The sequence below is a fragment of the Magnolia sinica genome, chromosome 10, assembly GCF_029962835.1.
Source record: "Magnolia sinica isolate HGM2019 chromosome 10, MsV1, whole genome shotgun sequence".
Classification (NCBI taxonomy): domain Eukaryota; kingdom Viridiplantae; phylum Streptophyta; class Magnoliopsida; order Magnoliales; family Magnoliaceae; genus Magnolia; species Magnolia sinica.
The window spans coordinates 14,956,995-14,964,997 of NC_080582.1; positions in this window are offsets into that span (position 1 = coordinate 14,956,995).

The following is an 8,003-nucleotide window of genomic DNA, read 5'->3' on the forward strand; positions in this document are numbered from 1 at the left end:
CATCCCTCTTTTACAAAATTTCAAACCAAACATTACCTATTCATCTCCTTTCCTTACAACCACCACTCCATCCATCCCTTCATCCATTATTTCTATCTCTCTCTCATTCTCTAGCAACTTCTCAAATCTCATGAGAAATATCCAACAACCAAGCTCTCTCCCAAAAACTAAGTGTGGCCCACCCTCTCATCTCACATCTCAACCGTTCATTCGTCATCTACCTCCATCAACATTGGAGGCTAGGAGCTAAGGAGGGTAAGGGATCAAGGAGAAGTGTAATAGGTGAGTGATCTACCGTTAAATTTTATTTTTTTGGGACCACATGTGGTGGGACCCGTTTGAAGCATACAATGTAAGAAATGGAGGGCCCATAGTGGCGGGGTCCCTCGTCTCTCTCTCTCTCTCTCTCTCTCTCTCAGATCAATCGCCCACCTATGATTTGTTTATTTTATCCCTGCCGTCCAACAAGTGGGCTACTTTGATCCCGATTTGGGGCCCGCATGATCGGATGGTCACCCAGGCCCGGATGAAAGGGAAAAATAAATATCAACTCCATCCAAATCTAGTGGCCCACTACGTGGGACCACCATGATGTATGTACATCATCCAGCACTGTCCAGCTGACTAGACCGTGACTAGACCTTGGCTGGACACTGGAGTCCTCACTCTCTCACACACACACATATGTATATATCAGATGATATATTATATAAATATAAATTTGGTAAGCTACTCCCATGTGGGACCCACATTGAAGTGGATTTATCCACTTGATGAGTGCATTTCGTCCAACCGTCCATCTGGACGCTGGACGTTGCAACCCTGCTTTTAAAAAAAAGTATATATATATATATATATATATATATATATATATAATAATAATAATAATAGTAATAATAATAAATAAATAAATAAATAATATAATATATAGATTACATTGTTGTGGCCCCACGTGGCAACGATCCACGTTGAAGTGGATTGCTGGTCGTCCATACACCAGGTATATAGCTGATGTATTGACGTCAGCAAGTAGGCGGGGCCCACCCCACACTTTGATGTTTGTATCCCACACCGTCCACACCACAGGACGGTGGGACCCCACATGTATGCTGCTGAACGTGCAGCAGCATGCAGCAGCTGCATGCCCCACAATGATGTATTTATTGTATCCACGCCATCTATCTGTTCCCCTGCATGGGCCCGCTGATGCATGCGTTATGTCCAGACCATCCATTCATATGGCGAGCTCGTCTCAGGGTTTGAGTCTAAAATAAGACAGATCTAGGTGGACCACACTAGAGCAACAGTGGATTTAAACGTCTACTGTTGAAACCCTCTTGGGATTTTAGAAGTTCTGAATCAATAAAATATTTTTTTTTCCCCTCAATTCAGGTACTTGTGACCTTATGAACAGATTGGATGGAAAATAAATACTATGGTGGGGCCCACTAGAATTTAACGGTGTGAATCATTATCACCATTGCCATTTGTGGTATGGTCCAGTTGATCCTTTGGATATGATTCATATTTTTTTTTTTATGATTTCTATCAATGGATGAATGGTTTGGGATCGGCCCATTTGATTCGGCCCATTCCAATCGCCCCATTTGATTCGACCCATTAATTCGGCCCATTTGATTCGATCCATTTGATACGGCCCGATGTTATATATATTGGCCCATGAGTGAGGTCCAATGTGATGCGTATATGCCCCATGCCCCATAAGCGAGGCACATGATGATGTGTATTAGACCCTTATATGAGACCGTGGACCCATTATACGATTGACCATATGAGTGTCATTCCTTGGGAGCAATGTTGGTTAAAGGTCCTCATTAATGGGCAATGATGGTTCGACGTCCACATTATGACCTTCCCTTAGACCTTGTTAGGCCTTTCCCCATCATTCTCTCGCAGGTTAACCTAAATGCTTGGGGTCCATCATCGGCCGTCTATCTATGGACCCCGCCTTGCACCGAGGTTGATTATCGATGCCGATTATCGGTGTCGATTGCTAATACCGGTTACCGTTGCCGATTATGAGATTGTAATAGCATAGCATTATGATACATACCCATACGCATCATCTGTATGTTTGTTATGTGATGTGATTGACCATTGCATATGCCTTAGTGAAGGTGGTTTATGAGACTTCCTGATAAGCAGAGTTTTCCCACATGAGCACACGGTATGTGCAGGATTGATGCACGATTGGATTGTGTGACTCATACACTTTACATTTGTATGATTATGATTATTGTATGCCCTAGCAACATCAGGACCATAGCCTCCACAGACACATCGTGGGTGGTCAGATTGGATACCGAAAATATTGTTAATAAGCATCGAGGCGCCATAGATGTCCCTGCGTGAAAATCCCTAAACCCGATGGTACCAGAAGATGACTCCAACATCGAGACCGAGTGGATACATGAGCGCACGAGAGCCGAATACCAGGAGACCGCGTCTCCTACTGTGTCGTGGTCAGTTGGAAAGGGGTGTGGCCTTACTCGTCTGAGGGTAGGGAGCAATACTAGGCTGAGTTTGAACAGCTCCTGAATGGGTCCGTTATCAACGTGCCGGATAGGTATTGGCAGACTATTGATCAGGCGGATAGTGAGGTTTCTTACACTCACTTGGACTACGGGCCTGGGAAAGGGGCAGTGCCATTTGAAGTGTATTAAACCCCGGTGATTACCCAGAATGAGAACCATATTGATATTTGATACTCTAGTGAGGAGCTGCATTGATATGTGGATGAGGATTAACATGCTTGACTTGCATTTCACATCGCATGGCCTGGATATGGCCGATAGCATTCATGTTTTGCACTGCATAGCCTTGGTACGGCTGATTGCATTTACATACTCATCAGCATAATTCCGCATTACTCTGACATTGCATTCTGAGTACGCTCATATTACACACACACTTACACCGCCCTTTAAGCTTTCTATAAGCTTATGCACGATTAATGCGTGCAGGTGACGTCAGAACGCAGCCATAGTCTCGCCGCAGCTGGAGTGCGCAGTCGAGCTTCTGGAGTTCTGTTATTTTCATTATCTTGTATTTCCCTTAATACGCATTGTACTCAAATTTTTTTATCATAGTGAATTTTATGATGGTGTTCTTGTAGTTATTGTTCGTGGGTTATGCTTATGGTTATGTTCATTACGAATCAAATCATGTTTGAAATCCTCCTTGTAAGATCCCAGGATCGGAACCTGGTGTATGGGTGCCGGGATCCGAGAATGGGGTACTATGGAGGCTGTCAGTGCTGGATTCGGCGATGGGAAATTTTGTGAGCCCGGTTTTCAAGTTTAGGGCGTGACACTACCCTTCTGCCGTGCCCGCTGCCGCCGCCTGCCCGACGACGCTGCTGCTATGCTGCCTGCCCGACGCTGCTACTACCTACTGGTGTTATTGCCTCTCTCTGCTGAAAATCTGACAACCTCTATTGCCTGCACCCGATCTTCAAGCAGGAGATCTGACTCGCGCCATCACCGTCAACCACGACGGATGGAAGGTTTCTGGTGCAAGCTAAGGTCGTTGTTGCCTCGGAGCTGTTCGGTCTCTTCATCCGTTCTGATGGTCCTTCTCATCTACTCCTCATCTCAATTTCTCCCAATCGAGCCTTATCTTGTCCCATATCTCACTTCCGTTAAACACTTCACCAATTTCCAGGTAATTGTTTCGTTTCAAAATATTGCGAGATTTTGCTACAGTTGAAGAGAGTTCTCGTTTAGGGTCAAGGAGACTACTTATACCCCTCTTTTTTATAGTATACCCCATTTTTTCCTCATTGGATTGATAAAGTTGCAAACTTGCAATTGCATGCTATTGATTGCAAGTTGTCTCAATAGGGGTGTGGGTATCAAAAGCAGGGGCTGCACATATCATTTCCATCTTGATTTGGGGAATTCATCATATATGATACTCTTGCGGAGTATATCGAATCATACTCTCACAAAACATTCTTTGTACACGTGGCATATTTTTAGCATGATCCAAACTGTCTAAATTGTGGGTCCCACTTTGGATGGGGTGTAGATTGTAGATTGAACTGATTCGAACCGTGGCTAATCCGATCCAACTCGGTTTTCCTGATCGAGTCGGACTCGGATTGGATTAGGCAAAGCACATTTTGGATTGGTTCGAGTCATGTGACCCAGACTTGGTCCTGGATCGAATCAAGTTCGGGTCAAAGCCATTGAGATTTCGGATCAGACCAAGTTGGACCCAATCCAATCCGATCCGGACCGATGCCTAGCTCTAGCCAATCCGTTTCTGAAATAGACGCGGGTTGCCAACGAAAACTTCCGGCTGAAAGGGATACGGATTTCCTGCTAAAGTTCCTGCATTAAGATCCCAGGTGGGGCCCATTGTGATGTTTGTCAGGAATCTACTCCGTCCATTCGTTCTGTAAAATCATTTTAAGAGAGTAGACCAAAATTGAGCAGGATAGAAGACTCAAGTGGGCTATACTAAAGGAAAATGTAGTTAGGGAAATTCCTACCATTGAAATCTCCTTGGGTTCGACAGTGATGTTTACATGCCATCCATACTGTTAACCACGTCATTCCTACTGGGATGAACTGAAAACACAAATATTAACATGATTCAAATCTTCTTTTGGCCCACGAATATTTCAACCGTCGACATTCAATTATCACTTTTTAGCCCACTTGAGTATTGTATACGGTTCATTTTTGGCCTCATAACCTAAAATTAACTCACAAAACAAATGGACGGGGAGGATTTCTCACAAACATCACAGTGGGCCCCACCTAGTTCCCAGCACAGGAACTTCCCACGAAAGGCTTTCGCAGGAAATCTGCGTCTGGCTGGAAGGGATGCGGTTTGGCCGGTGTCGCTGCCAGTAGCCTGGTGGCTAGTGGTCAATGCTCCATGGACCCCACTATGAAGTATTTGTTTTATCCATGGCGTCCATCCATTTTTACGGATTATTTTAGGTCTCGATACCAAAAAGGAGAGGGATATAAATATCAACTAGGCCGCACCGGTAAAATCCTCCTAAGGCCCACTGTACCGTTTGTTTGACATCCAACCTGTTGATTAGGTCATATAGGCCTAGATGAAGGGAAAAAACAAAGATCAGATTGATGCAAAACTTTTACGCCCTGAAGAAGCTTTTAATGGTGGACGTTCAATTAACACTATTTCCTGTAATGTGGTCCACCTGAGATTGGGATATACCTTATTTTTCAGGTTCATATGATAAAATGATTTGAAAAATAGATGGACCGCATGGATGAAACACATACATCATGACGGGGTTCTCATAGCACCAACCACCTGCCACTGGCTAGTGTCGGGGCCACTGGGCCTCCACTCTTGGCAGGAAACGGATTGGCTACTCCCCCGGCCACCTGCCAATGGCTGGTGGTCAGTGCTCTTTGAGCCCCACCATGATGTATATGTTTCATCCATGCCGTCTATCTATTTTTCTAGATCATTTTATATTATGATACCAAAAATGAGTTATATCTCGATACCAAGTGGACCACGTTACAGAAAACAGTGTTGAATGAACATGGACCATTAAAAACTTTTTGGGCGCATAAAAGTTTTGGATCAAGCTGATATTTTTTTTCCCTACATCAGGGTATGTATGACCTAATCAACGGATTGGATGTCAAATAAACAGTACAGTGGGCCTTTGGAGGATTTTAATGGTAGATATCCAATCACTATTGTTTTCCTGTGGTGTGGTCCACCTGAAATTCATATTCCTCTAATTTTTTGGATCAAGCCTGAAAATGATCTGTAAACATGGACGAACTGAATGGATGAAACAAATACATCATGGTGGGCCCCACAGATCACCGACTACCAGCCACGGGGCTGGTGGCAGGTGGAGTAGCCAATTCGTTCTCTGGGTTTTATGGTATACGTGGCATATCTCAACTGTGCGCGGCTTGGGTGGACCCCACGGGTCAGTGGATCCCTACCTGCGGGGACCTACTGTGATGTATGTGCCTTTCATCCACACCCTTCATATGTTTTGACAGCTCATTTGAGAGAATGATCTTAAAAATGAAGCACATCGAAAGACAAGGCGGACCACACCACAAAAAACAGTGATGATTGAATTTTCACCATTAAAAACTTCTTGGAAGCTACTGGAACGTTTATTTGCTATCCAGCTAGTTGACAAGGTTCCAAAGATGCGACGGATTAAGTGAGACCCAGCCTCACCTAAGACAGTGCGGTCCTAACTGTGTGACCCACCTTGATGTACTTATTCTATATCCATATTTATTTTCTCCAATCATTTTGGGGAAGATTGTCTGGAAAATGAAGCAAATTTAATTATAATGTGGACCATACCATAGGAAACAGTAGTGATTGACCATTAATGAGCCACAAAAGTATTGGAACAAGCTTATATTTGTTTTTTGTCATCATTTAGATTAATGTGACCTTGTGGACAGACTATGGAAATATTAATGGGTGCCTTAAGAATGTTTTAATTGCAGGATTGTAAATCACCACTGCTTCCCGAAGTATATGTATGGTCCACCTGACGTTTGCTTTTTCTTCACTTTTCTTGAATTGTGCCCTAAAATGATGAGAAAAACAGATGAATATTATCGATACAGAATATATACATCAAGGTAGGCCATCCAGTAAGGGCCCCACTGTCTTGGGTGAATCTAGGTCTCACCTAATCCATCCCCGGTTACGTGGATGAAAGGACCACACAAATATCAGCTTCATCCAAAACTTGCGTGGCTCAAGGAAGTTTTTAATGCTCGATTACTGTGGTTTCAAATGGTGTGGTCCACGCATTTCATTTATTTTAACATATTATTTTAAGGCTTGAACCTAAAATGGAGGCAGATGCAAGGCTCAAGGTGGGCCACACCACAAGAAGCAGTAGTGATAGTAATGCCACAGTTGAAACCTTCCTAGATTCCACCTTGATAGGGTTACATAGACTTAAAAATTAAAAAAAAAAATTATAAAAAACTCACGCGCGTGCGCACACACCCCCACACACTCACACCTTAGTGGGATTCCACCACCTATGGGTACTAGAACCCTTGACCAGGTGTTGAAAGTCCTGAGAGTTTCCTATGGTGTGACCCATTTGAGCCTTGGATTGCCTCCTCCTTAGACTATAATGCCCTGAAATCACCTGTTAAAATGGATGATTTAATAGTACATTGTTACATGTGCATGTGCATATTTAATAGGTATGCTACATTATTCTTTTGCTTGAAGATTGATGGCTGCGCATGTGCATATTTAATATGTGTTACATCATCCCAATCTATGAAAATAAATCTCATTAATCTGTGAGGAATGGTATGGTCGATACATTCTTTTTTATTTTTCCTTCGAATCTATGACTAGATTGCGGACCGTGTTTCCACTTTTAGCCGTCTATTTGTAAGCCATGGATGGAAAGGATAAGATTATCCAATTAAGAGGATTTACAAATGAAATCCATATAAATAAATCTAACTTCTTTGGGTGTGGATTAGCTACTGCCCACCAGGAATTAACTAGAGGCCTAGAGGGAAGCGGATTGTGTCCTGCCACTTACTGGACGATAAGCCGTCCAGTCAGGGCTCTGTGGGCCCCACCATGATGTATGTGTTTTATCTACACTGTCCATCCATTTTTTAATACTTTTAGGCCATAAACCCAAAAAAAGGCAGATCCAAGACGAAGTGGACCCCATGGTGAGGATTGAACTCCCACAGTTAAAAACTTCTTGTGAGCTGCGGCAGTTTTGGATATTAGTGTTGTACATTCATCCAGGTAACAGGTTGCATAGCAAATAAACATATATCACAGTGATCCGTAAGGGCCCGTTCGGCCGGTCGGATTGGAGGGGATTGGATGGTATTGGAAGGGATTGGAAATTAAATCCCAGGACTGGCCAGGCGTGCTAAACAAACTGGGTGACCTGATCCCAGGATATAGCAATCCCATGGATCTAAAGACAATCCACTGACAACACCATCATTACT